Source organism: Gekko japonicus, unplaced genomic scaffold (genome assembly GCF_001447785.1).
Source record: "Gekko japonicus isolate JY-2015 unplaced genomic scaffold, Gekko_japonicus_V1.1 scaffold522, whole genome shotgun sequence".
NCBI classification, from domain to species: Eukaryota; Metazoa; Chordata; class Lepidosauria; order Squamata; family Gekkonidae; genus Gekko; species Gekko japonicus.
In genome coordinates, this window is record NW_015169790.1 from 795,359 (window position 1) to 807,558 (window position 12,200).

Here is a 12,200-nt window from a genome sequence, read left to right on the forward strand (position 1 = left end):
AACATTCTAGTTAGTTATTAGCAACGCCTTGCTGGGGCTGTTTCTGACTACTACTGTCAAACAGACCAAGATCCATCTCTATACGCTACTAACACAGCAAACTGCAAAATCCTGTTTCTGTGTTCAGTGTAAACTCCTGGAGAGGCAGGCATGCCATGACTCTTCTAAAAGCCTAAACCCTGGGGTATATATACTTAAGGGATTCCATTTTAATTTGGGGGGGATCATGATTTGTTTGCTATTTCAAGAATAGAAATTATTTCTAAATTCCAGCCCTAGCATTGGCGATAGTATGCATGTGCCTGCAGAGCTGCCAATTGAAGAATGACTCAAAGTGCTGCAGTAAACTATGGAGCCAGTGCTGTACATTGGCCAAGGCCGGTGACATCAGTGCTGACAAGCTGGAGCAACTGCTGTGCGGCTAAAAGACCACTTTAGCTGGGGATTGAAAAGATGTGCCTGTGTACCCTATAATCTGGCTTTCCTGCAAACCAGCTTTCCCTTTTCTCTGAAGTTGGAAGTGCAGGATTACCACTGGAGATCTCCAGCAGGTCTGTCATGAAACACTAGCTGCCATATGAAACTTGCCCCTCAAATGCCATTCTTCAGTCGTTTTATAGTTTTGCTGACCTCTGTGCCTGAAGTCCAGTTAGCTGTTTGTAATAAAGGCCAAGACCTTGACTTCAGGGGCTCATCTGTTTGCAGGCCAGGTAGCATTTTAGATAAGATTGGGCCTTACAAATTCCAGATTATGGCTGCTTTAGGGTGTGACTAAGTGGCATGGAATCGGCAGTTACTTGATTTTTAAACTACTGCTGCTCTTTAGCAGGTTGCATGTGTAGTAGAATAAGGTTGCTCTGTGAAACCAGTATTAAGTGTATATTACCTACACAGCATTATTAGGTACATTAGATCACACTAGATTCCTGGCTTCAACCTCTTCCTTATATTCTTTATTCTTATTTTGTATTTGTTTTAATTACTTGTTGAAATCTCAGTTTCACATTGACTTGCATGATTTGCTTGCGGGGAGTTCTGTTACTAGGCCATACTTAAGAAAAACATGCAAGAACAGTGCTACGTTTTTAGCCATATGGATCCATAGAGGTAATTCAACCAAGATTAAAACAAAGCATAGTTCTTGAAGTACACCTTCTCATTTTAATGTTACAATGTACTTCCTGAGAAGATGGGGTTGTCCTGATGACTCCTTTGTGGTATCCTGTGTGTCAGGGACTTTGATTTGGTTTTGCTAGCTAATATATTGCTAGCTAATATATCTCTTGCAGAGTTAGGTACCTGTTAGCTTTTTGGTCAAGCATGTTAGACACCTCCTTTACCCTTGTATACAGACAGATTCATATTTTCCTTTTCCATGTAAGTGTTCACTCTCCCTGGGTCTATATAGAAATGTGCACAAAATTCTTGTGGTATGAGTCTGTCCCCTACCAACCTGACCATTGATGATAGGGGGGTAGTACAGAGTGTATCTTACTCGCAGGGGGAAACATCCATCAAATGTCACATGTTCTTTAAAAGCCCCTGACAAAACGTACCTGCCTGTGTAACATTGGAGCCCAAGGCACTGCATGTATGCTAATATTTAAACCGCCTTCATCACAGTGTTATTTCCTAAAAGCAAAATATAAAGCCAGTACCCTAGGACCCGGGTGCTGCATGACGGAGTGAGCTCCCGTCTCTAGTTCCAGCTCCTGCCAACCTAGCAGTTCGAAAGCAAGAAATTGCAAGTAGATAAATAGGTACCACTTCAGTGGGAAGGTAACAGCGTTCCGTGCGTCTTGGTGTTTAGTCATGCTGGCCACATGACCACGGAGACGTCTTCGGACAGCGCTGGCTCTTTGGCTTTGAAACGGAGATGAGCACCGGAACCCTAGAGTCGGATTCGACTGGCTTTCGAGCAAGGGAACCTTTACCTTTACCTTTTTACCCTAGGAAAAGAAAGACTAATCATCTTGTATTGGCTCACTTTCTGTTAAGTCAAAACTGTACTTAACATCTTAGTGCTTGGCTCATTCCTGTGGTAGTTGGGGTGTGCTTGGTGGGAAATCTGAATTATCTTTTGTGCAAAAAACCCCACAAAAGCATTCAGATTTTCACAGCAGGAGCTTGTTGATGTTTTCCTATATGCTAGGGGCTCCCAGATCAGTTATTGATTAAACCACTCCATGAAACTCATTTTTGACCTGGGCAATTTGACTATGACCCTGTTGGTTTTGGAGTATACTGTATGGCGTTGGGTTTGAAGTATGTTGTAGGACTGGCCTTCAGCTGTTTTGTTGCAAGGAAGAGTGGAGGGAGGGAGGGAGCCATGTCTCAGTGGTAGAGCATCTGCTTGGCATGCAGAAGGTCACAAGTTCAGCTTCCAGTTAAAGGATCAAGTAGGAGGTGATGTGAAAGACCCCAACCTGAGACCCTGGAGAGCTGCTGCCAGTCAGAGTAGACACTACTGACCTTAAGGGACAAAGAGTCTGATTTAGTATAAGGCAGGTGCATGTGTTCATGTGAATGAAGACGACTTTGTGGGTTAGGAGTGAAAGAGGCAGCTGCCTGTCCTTTCATTTCAAAACTTTCTGCTTTCAGCAAATACCTTTACACATTGAAGGTAGAATGACAGTCAGTTGACTTAAGGTGCAGGTAGATTGAGGTCAAACATCAAACAAAACTTGTTGGAGCAGTTCAGCCTTTAGAACAAAATGTTAAAGGAAGTTGTAGGATTGTCCTCTCTTCGAGGCTTTCGAGGAGAGATTAGGCTGAGCTATTTAGGATGCCTAAAACCTAATAGATCCTGTCTTAGGGTAAGAGAGTAAGACTTTTCAGAGCCTTGGTTCTCTGGTTTGATTAACAGTCATGTTCTAATCTGGTAAATTGTTGTCAGTTGTAGAACTGCTCTTTCTGTAGCTCTGTTTGTATGCACACAGTGGGATCCCAGTTTCTGGAGCTAACTATAGTATGCTGTGTCATAGAGAGGATGCCTAGGTATGAATGATCTTTGAGAGGGAACATAGCAGAGTGGTATGGAACAGTCTTTTTGCGGGTGATCAGATTTGTCTTTCGCTCGCTCAGTGTCAAGGCATGGTCTTGAGCAAAAAGTGTTGGGCTGCCAAAGGGGCGTGCTGAGCATTGGATTTAAGAAAGATACGTTTATTCCTTTTTCTTGATCTCTAGTCCTTCAAGGGCTGATACAAGACAGTATTCTATAGGAGAATAAGAGAAATGTCTTAATGTCTATCTGCAAGACTGATTTCATACCAGTTTTTGAAAGCCAGTGAACTTGGGACACTTGCTGGTGGATTGGAACCCTCTGCTTTTGAATAGAGAAGCCTTCATATAGGGATTGGCTTTTCAGATGTCGGGCATAATACAGCCTTGATGCCACTTTAGCCAGCCTCTTAACTTACCTGGTTACCCCAATACAGCTGCAGGCAAGGCTTGATGCTGATAGCCAAAGCGTTGGAAAGCCTTTTACCATGCTGTGCTTGCTTTCGTCATGCATGTTAACCAGACATTTTTTTTCAAATGGTAGTTGATTTTTCAAATGTGGGAAGACCCAGCTAACTGCCTATTCTAAATTTAATCTTCAAAGTTCCCTGATATAGAGGCTATATATAATACACCCAGGATCTAGTGATGAGGGTTAATATTGCTGTATAATTGCTAAATGATACCCCTTCTTTAGCCTGGTTGATACATTCAAGCTTGCATGGTAGGTAACTTCTGTAGTTTTGGGGAAAGATGGCTATAGAGGAAGATTATGGAAGTTCTGTCTCATTTAATCAAACAAAGCACTCATTCAGTGCATAATTTGTTTATTGTCAGATTTATACCCCGCCCTCCCCGCAAAGCAGGCTCAGGGCGGCTTCCATAACATAAATACATGATAAAAACATACATAATACAAATTAAAACATAACAGTTAAAAATAATACATTACAAAGTGCTGGCGGCAGTTAAAATTCAATCAGAAGGAATGCTTTCAGATGGATTTCCAGCTTCCAGCATAAATGTGCTTAGATGTTATTCTGCTCGTCACTCTTATGGCAGCTGCTCAATGATGACTTTGCGGGCCGTGCACTGTGGCGGCAGCCCCTAATTATATGCCTGGCAGAAGAACTCCGTCTTGCAGGCCCTGCAGAACTGCGAAAGGTCCCGCAGGGCCCTGATCTCCTCCGGGAGCTCATTCCACCAGGTAGGGGCCGCCACTGAAAAGGCCCCGGCCCTAGTAGCAGTTAGCCTGGCCTCCCTCGGGCCATGGAGGGTCAACCAATTTTGAGACCCAGACCGTAGTGCTCTCTGGGGTATATACAGGGAAAGGCGGTCCTGTAGGTATAATTAAACTTATGGCATTAATTGCTGCAAGGTATTACATTGGCTGCAAGGACCAGTGACTTAAAAATGAAGTTATGGAGGGATGGATGCTGGGGTGAAAGAGCAGGAGCTGACTATAGCCTTGTGTGAATTTCCAAGAGGTTTTGTTTCTCCATGAATGGAACCAAAAGGGTCACTTGATGGCTCTTGTCATCTAAGTCAGCAAGGCAGTTATGGTATGGCTTTATTTTCATGCAAGTATGCCTATTTACACAAAGTAGCGGGGTAAATTTGGGCCAGATTTCTCTGGGACTATTCTAGGGTTTTCCTAAATAAGAAACTGTTCTAGCACCAGGGTTGTATCCTAGAATGAAAAGCACGTCTGAGCATATGCAGTTGCTGTAGAACAGGAGCAGGGCTTCTAGGTGTGCTTCAGCCATGACACTTCTCCTTAGAACTCTAAGGAAGAATCTTGGAGCAGATTTAGGACTCTGGGATATTAATGATTTTACAGTTTTAATCTTTGTGCTTCCTTTTTATAGTCAGTACGTTTGCAGGCAAAGTATGTAGAGGACTGTAAGCTCATTGAGGGCAGAGAATTACATATTTGTAATATGCTTTTAGAATTACGTGTAATGTATTAAGCCTCAGTGGTCAGCCTAATTCTATATATGGTTGCTCTGAAGCAAGTGTCACTGAAGTCGATGAGACTTTGAGGCTAAGAAATCTTCCTAGGATCCTTTCAGAAATGCTTGCTGCCCCTCTATCTTTACAAGTGTCCTGTAGTAGTATCTTGGCAAGGGGTTCCAGTATCATTTGCAACTCATCCTTTCCTCACTTGCTGCTATGTGTTTACTTCCTGTACTCATTTACAGCGTATAATGTCAGGGATTTTCATCTGCATGTTTTGCTACAGCTGCATATTGGTGCCCGGAGACATGTCTCCACATCTGGAAGTACACACTTTCATGTCATCGACTTATCAAATTTGGGATGCTTTATGAAAGGTCTGAACATAGTTGCTGCTGGACTTTGCTGGTCCTGCAAACATGCCGTCTAATAGTCTAAAACTAAAATAGCCTCCCCCAAGAATTCTTGCATTCCCTATTCTGTGTTGCTGCTTGTCCTGATTTTGGACAGGGTTACTCAAGAAATAAGTACTGCTTGTGTCCCACCCTCCTCCAAGGAACTCAGAATGGCATATGCAGGGTCTCAAAGCATTTTTCTATCCAGGTAGTAGCCATACATTGAGCCAGTTAACATTTCTTTTCTCTGTTGCTTAATCTCAGATGTTGGCCTCAAGGCTCCACTTATCTAATGGGCTTGGGCTACAAAGCTGTACTGCAATTCAATGCCTATAATTTTCTCCTATACTGATTTTAATGATCACTCATGGGAATTCAACTGCAACAGTATCTTGCCTGAAGCAGCATAAATACAGCTTGCTTCCTCTGCCTGGTCTACCTCCAGATTTCACTGTTGGGGGGGGGGGGGAAGAGATCTCCTACCCTAGGTCTTTGGAAGGTGATGGCTACGGCAGAAGATGAGCAAGGGCTGACTGCTCAACTGCTTGAGTGTCTTTTGATTGTTGGGTGCTGAAGTGGGATGGAGGGTAAGGGTGTTCCATCCTATAGCAAAAATGTAATATTCTGTGAATGGAAAGTGTTGGGAGCTGATCTGTGAATAAATTCTGGGTGGTAACTGAGGAGTTAGGGGATATTTGACAGGTATGAATTGGAGAACAGCAACTGTTCATAGTAAATAGGAATCTGATATGAATGTGACCCCTCTGTACTTCTGTTCGTCTTAGCTTCCTTGGCAGATTCATTTTCAGAGCAGGGACATGGAATCTCTTAAGCCATGACTGTCACTCATATTGAGGGATATGTCACTCAAGTCTCTACTTTGGTATACACACACCCCAAAAGCAAATTCACATTTGGCCAAGGAAGCTAATTACTACATGCATTAACCCAGGGAGACGCTGACTAGGTAATGGGATAGAGTTTAGTATATGGGCTGGATATAAGGCTCATTGTCCTTGGGAACTTTGTGTGTCGAAAGAAGGATCTGGGTCACAGACTTGGAAAAGATCCTAAGCAGAGATGAATCCCATTGTGCTAGGTCATACTTTACTTTCTGCTGGGGTGTGTCATCCTAAGCAAAGCCTTGTGAAGGTATTGCTACATCTGTTTCAGGCTGGCTTACTTTGTAGTTATTTCAAACAAGGACATATGAAAATACATATATTACACAGGCTTTGGTGGGATAATGTGTTCATACTGCCCTTGGTCAGGCACTGAAAGCTTTTAAAAAACATTTTTCTGTTTCTTTGAGACATCATTATAGCTCTTCTTTTTAGTGCTTTGACACAAATAATTTTTAGTCAACAGACATTTTCTACCTGGAGCAGTCTTGCTTCTAGAGGAGCTAGCAGGGAGCTGTTGATAGTTGTAAGTGTGCATCAGGCTTGTGTGAGTTACTAAGGGCGGACACCCAGGAATCTCACCTTCTTATGTAAGTGAAGAGTCTTGTTTTCTGTCATTGGAAAGAGCTCCCCCTCCCCCACTTTGGAAGCACCCCTTCTTGCCTTCTACTTCAGTTGGTTCCAATCACAACCCACACTTATCTGGTGCTGAACTGACAATGGAATGATGTAAGCCATACTCATTGCAATGTTTCCTATAGCAAATTACTATGTAATGCCTCTTGCTGATTCTTTGGGGCTAGCAATGTGCCGTGTGGTAAAGTTTTTAGTAAAGCTCTGGTGCAGTTTTAAATAAAAATGCTTCAGATAGGATTGGGGCAGGGCCTTTTTTCTGGGGGAATGTGCCGGAACTGAGTTCCAGAACTTCTTTGACAAAATTATTTTTAAAATGTTTTAAGGTTCATGAGTTTTCAGTATACAGATTGAAAACTTCATTTTCCTCTTGAGAGTTCCAGCACCTCTTTTAAAAAACAAATAAAAACAAAACTAGCCCTGGATTAGGGCATGGTGCACTTAACCTTCTTTCTGCCTGTTATCTTCTGTGTTCCAAATTGCCCTTCCCCAAGTAGCCTTTCCTAAGCAGGCAAAGCAGTGTCAAACCCAACTTGGAGTAAGGAGCTGACAAGCAGACAGAATTACATCCCCATCTTCCTCCTCCTGCTTTCCACTCAAAAGAGGGGGCATATGTGCTGTAATGCATGTTTTGTTCATAGTGTATAGATTGCTGCTTATATTTGGGTACCTCGTGGCCAGCAGCAGGACAAGTGATAAAGTAATTCCTGGTCTGTCTGTGCTACTTCTGACTGAAAGTAGGGATTATACATTTTTGTGTGGTACTGGGCAGGAGGATTAACTCTTTCTGTATAGAAAACGGCAATCTCAGAAAGGTTCACTCTGATCTTTTACCGTACTGCTTTATTTTTCTACAGGAAGCAGGGCTCTAGTCGGGGGGGAGCTCTCAGGTACGGAGCTCCGGAAGAGAACCTCTAGGGGGCGGGGCGGTCACGTGGTGAAGCCCCGCCCCCTTCTTTACCCCGCCCTCTGCTTCGATCCTCATTCCGTTTGGGAATGAGGATGAAGCAGGAGGGTAAGTAGCCGGGCCTTCTGACACACTTCCGGTGATGTCAGGGGGTGTGGCCTTCTGTCACTTCCGGTGATGTCAGGGGGCGTGGCATATGCAAATAAGTTATGCTAATGAGCTCCGGCAGCTCTTTTTCTACAACAAGACCCCTGACAGGAAGGATTTACCTCAAGTGATAGAGCATTCAGTTGTACACACACACACACCCTTGCTTCCTCAACTGGAAGAGTCCAGGGAAAACTTTCCCACTTGATTCCACTGCATTTATAAATTGCTCCTCCAAGATGTAAAAGACAGGTTGGTGAATAGGCGGTTTGAGACCCCATCATCACTGCTGTTATGATTGGACTTCTTGGTATGAAGCAAAAAGAATTGCATACTAAAGCTTCCCACCCCCTCAGGTTTCCTTGCTTCAGACTAGTTGGAGCATCCTTGGGAGGAGGCTTTGTGGTCCCTTAAGTCCTAGTAGAGACCTTGAAAGGAAGGGCTTGAAGGTGGCCACTAAATATTTGATGGATCACCAGAGATACTGAAAAGGTAAGCTTCATTAAATAGGCTGATCTATTTAGTACATGTTTATCCCCTAGTTTCCTTCGGGGATCTCAAAGTGGTATGCAGTATTCTTCCTTCCCCAACTCTGTGAGGTAGGTTGGGCTGAGTGTGTGATTGGCCCAAGATTGCCCATATCAGTTAACAATTAATTACAAGCTGTTAATTTCCCCTTAAACTTCAGACTACTTCTTCCTTAGTAGACTTCATCACTTTGCTTATCTGTTTATTACTGTGAATCCTATTCTAGTCACTTACAGAGAGAATCTACACTTCAAAGGCTCATGGCTACCCCTCCCCTGTAATAGATCAAGATGGCTAGCATGTTTGTCTGCAGCGGTAGAAAAGAGTAAGAGTCCAGTATCTGAAGCAGTGAGCAGTGTCTCACAAAAGCTCGTAGCCTGCCACAAATTTTGTGAGTCTTTAAGGTGCTACTGGACTCTTACTCTTTCCTCCCCTGTAATGTTCCCCTTAAGAAGAAATCTGGGCTTGTATATGAGGAAGCGAGCCCAGGCTCATGAAAGAGTACATTGGCTCTGCAGCTCTCAAGAATTGCTGTCAGAATAGCTTTTGAGTGTTCATTCAGGAGATTCACATTGCCATTGGGTGGCCAGTACAATATTTGCACTTACTGATGAGGTTGACGTATATAAAATGGAATTTGATGATTGAAAATGCTTTTAGATTGGCATATGCTTATTTTATTTTGTTTTATATTGCAATATACCTTTTGGCATGTATACCTTGAGTCATTCTTGAGAAAGGCAGGATATAAATGTTTCAGTTAATACAACAGGTGATGCATTGAAAAGTCCTTTTGGGATAGCTGGTAGTGAGGTAGATTGGACTACAGTCCAGGTTCTATTTCTCTAGCTTCTGGGTCTTGTGAAGTCTTGACATATTCTTATATATAACAAAGTTCTGATCTTTTGACCTGAAACTCCATGGATTTTCACCCAGTGTCTTGCAGCTGTCACAATTATTACACTGTGTGATACAACTTTCACATAGACTCTTGTCTCTTCAATAGCCAAGGACTAGCCTCTGTGTGCATAGGCAAATCCATGCAACAAGGCCACCATGACTACAATTTAGAGTTGTGTGAACTTCAGGAGTCCCCAGGGCTGCAGAAAAATCTTATTTTAAAAAAATAAAATCTAATTTGGGGTTAACCCCTTTCCTGAGATTTAACAGCAACAACTGTGCAGGCACAAAAAAATCTGCTAGGAGTTGGGCAGTATTAGAGGTTGACATAGCAACCCAAAATGGCATGCAGGTGAGTGGGGTTGGGCCAAAGGTGGTGATGGGTTTTCTCATATCCATTCAATGTGTAAACAAAGAACGTAAACACAAGCAGGGTAACACACACCCAACTCTTTTTGTAGACTTTCAGAGTTCGAGTGTTGTGGTTGCAGAACTGACTCTTAAAGGATAATGTTTGAACCATGGGATTTGAACACAGGTCTAGTATTTTCCTTACTAGCTTCTAATGTTGTTTGGTCTCAAATCTACCTGCTTCCCCATAGAAGTTATGTTGTTAGTTAGGGACTAATTTAATACATACAGAGAGCAGGGAACATTAAACAAAACTGCTTAGTAACTATACTCTCACACAGCTGCCAGTCACTGGTCCTATAAAGTATCATTAAGGAAAACTGAGCTCTGCTGCCCTTAGAAGAAGACGAAGAAGACAATACAGTATTGTGAAAAAATATATATTTTACAGGTTGCTTCCTAAACAGGACCAGGGATGGGCATGGTCCGAAAAAATGGAAGTTCATGGTTTGTGGGTTTCACGAACCATGAACTTTCACAGGCGTTTCCATTTTGCGAACCAGTTCATGGTTCATGAGGTCTGTGATGGGGAGGCTTGCAAAGGCCATTTAAAGGGAACACATCCCTTTAAATGGCTTTTGCAAGCCCTGCCACGGCCACCACTGCAGTGACGCAATGCGGAAGTCACTCAGAATGCATTTAAATGCCTTCTGAGTCCACTTCCACATCATGCTGCCATGGCGGCACAACGCGAGGGAGCTCAGAAGGCATTTAAATGCCTTTAGAAGGCATGCCTTCTGAGTCAACTTCCATGGACCGCTCCCGTGGACTAAACAAACCCCCCAAAAATCCTGGGTGGTCTGTGAAAAGCATGAGAGCACAGACCAGGCAAATGGACAATGAACTGGACCCCAGTTTATGGAAAAAATTGGTCCATGGTCCAGTTTGTGCCCATCCCTAACCAGGACCATACATCTGCTGCTGTGTTTTCCCATTTCAATGTTTACCCCCCTTTGAGACTGTTTTTGAAAGCAACTGGATCTGAGTGGATTATCCATCAAGAGGGGTAACAGTGCAGTCCTAAACAGAGCCCTTAGATGGGTGTAACTGCTTAGGATTGTAATGCAAATTGTATCTTTAATTGTCAGTTGGCTGTGAGTAGTCCCTTCAGACTGGGCCTAAAATGGGATCAAGCTTTATTATGTGCGTCAGCGTGAGAACAGTGTGTGGGCAAACATTCACCATTTGTCTGACCAGAGTGTCTGCCTACGCATTGCTTAGAAGGAATTTGGGTGGTGGTAAGTACATTTTGGATGAAGTCTCCTGTTTGACACAATGTGGCTGAACTACAGCAGTATCATATGCCTGCAATTCTGTTTTCCTCTGAGGAATGGATCCAAGCAGATACAAAAACTCCTCAATACAATGAGAGTTCGAAATAGAGTCCTTGTAGATGCCTAGGATGAGTCTGTTGAAGTAAGGGAGGTGTGTGTGTGTGTTTAGTTGAGTGGTTCTTAGTACTTATACTTGACTTTCTGTTCATGTATGTCATCAAAGAGCTGCATGAAAGGCTTCTGTAGGATAACATTTTCCTGTGGAAGCAATCAGGGAAGTGTAGGGGGAATAAAGCACTGCTTGAAATGGGGTAATGTGGAGTTCTGAGGAAGCCTGAGCTGGGCATGGGGGAGGCACTGTCCTTGGGCAGAGGCAGCATTTGGGCTAGAATATTAACAACTGAGAGAACTGATCTCCAGTTCTAGGCTCTGCTGCAGCTTTTTCTTCTTCTTGTACTACCGACATTGTAGCTTTCTATAAGGTATAAATTATTGCCTACTCTGCAATAATTAGGATGTCTGTTAAGGCTATCCTTCTCTTCCCCAGATTTCTTTTCAGAGTCCATCTTTCGCGTGCACCTACTCTCTGAAATACAGTGGGTGGGCCTATAAGAGTGCCTTCTCTGTAGAGGGGCCAAAGCTGGGGAACTCCCTCCCCCTTGAGCTTTAACCTCCCCTTTTGCTGCTGACTTTCTAGAATGTGTGGGAGGGGCAATTTAAAAATCTGCTGGGTTCGTATGTTTCTGGCTCTGCAGCCTTGTGGGGTTTATGTATTGCAAGCCAGCTAGAAGATCTAGTAATGGGCAGAAGGGTGGGGTGAGAATATTTGTAGTGTTATTTAAGCTATTATATTTCATGAAAGAACTTTATGACCAAGTAATGACAATGGAAGGAGAAGAGCAGGGGTGGGTTATTCAGAGGAGTACATTGGCAGATTCTACATGCAACTCCTACCCCTCAACCTCTTTGGCTTGGTAACAAACTCTGTAGGAGCTCAATAGAAGCCAAGCTGGGTTTGTGATATGTTATAATATCTTTGACAACAGATTCCTCTAGACAACTTGTCTGTGTTTATACACACACACACACCCTGGCTGACTTCCAGGGAAGACACAAGTTGGGTATAAGGAAAGTGGAATGTTTTCCT

The 12,200-nt window shown here is 43.2% G+C and overlaps 1 protein-coding gene across 1 annotated transcript in view; it reads left to right on the top strand.

Annotated features, from left to right (window-relative positions):
• Positions 1 to 12,200, top strand: part of SLC41A1 (solute carrier family 41 (magnesium transporter), member 1) — a 44,170-nt gene that overhangs the window by 2,048 nt on the left and 29,922 nt on the right. The window lies entirely within an intron of this gene.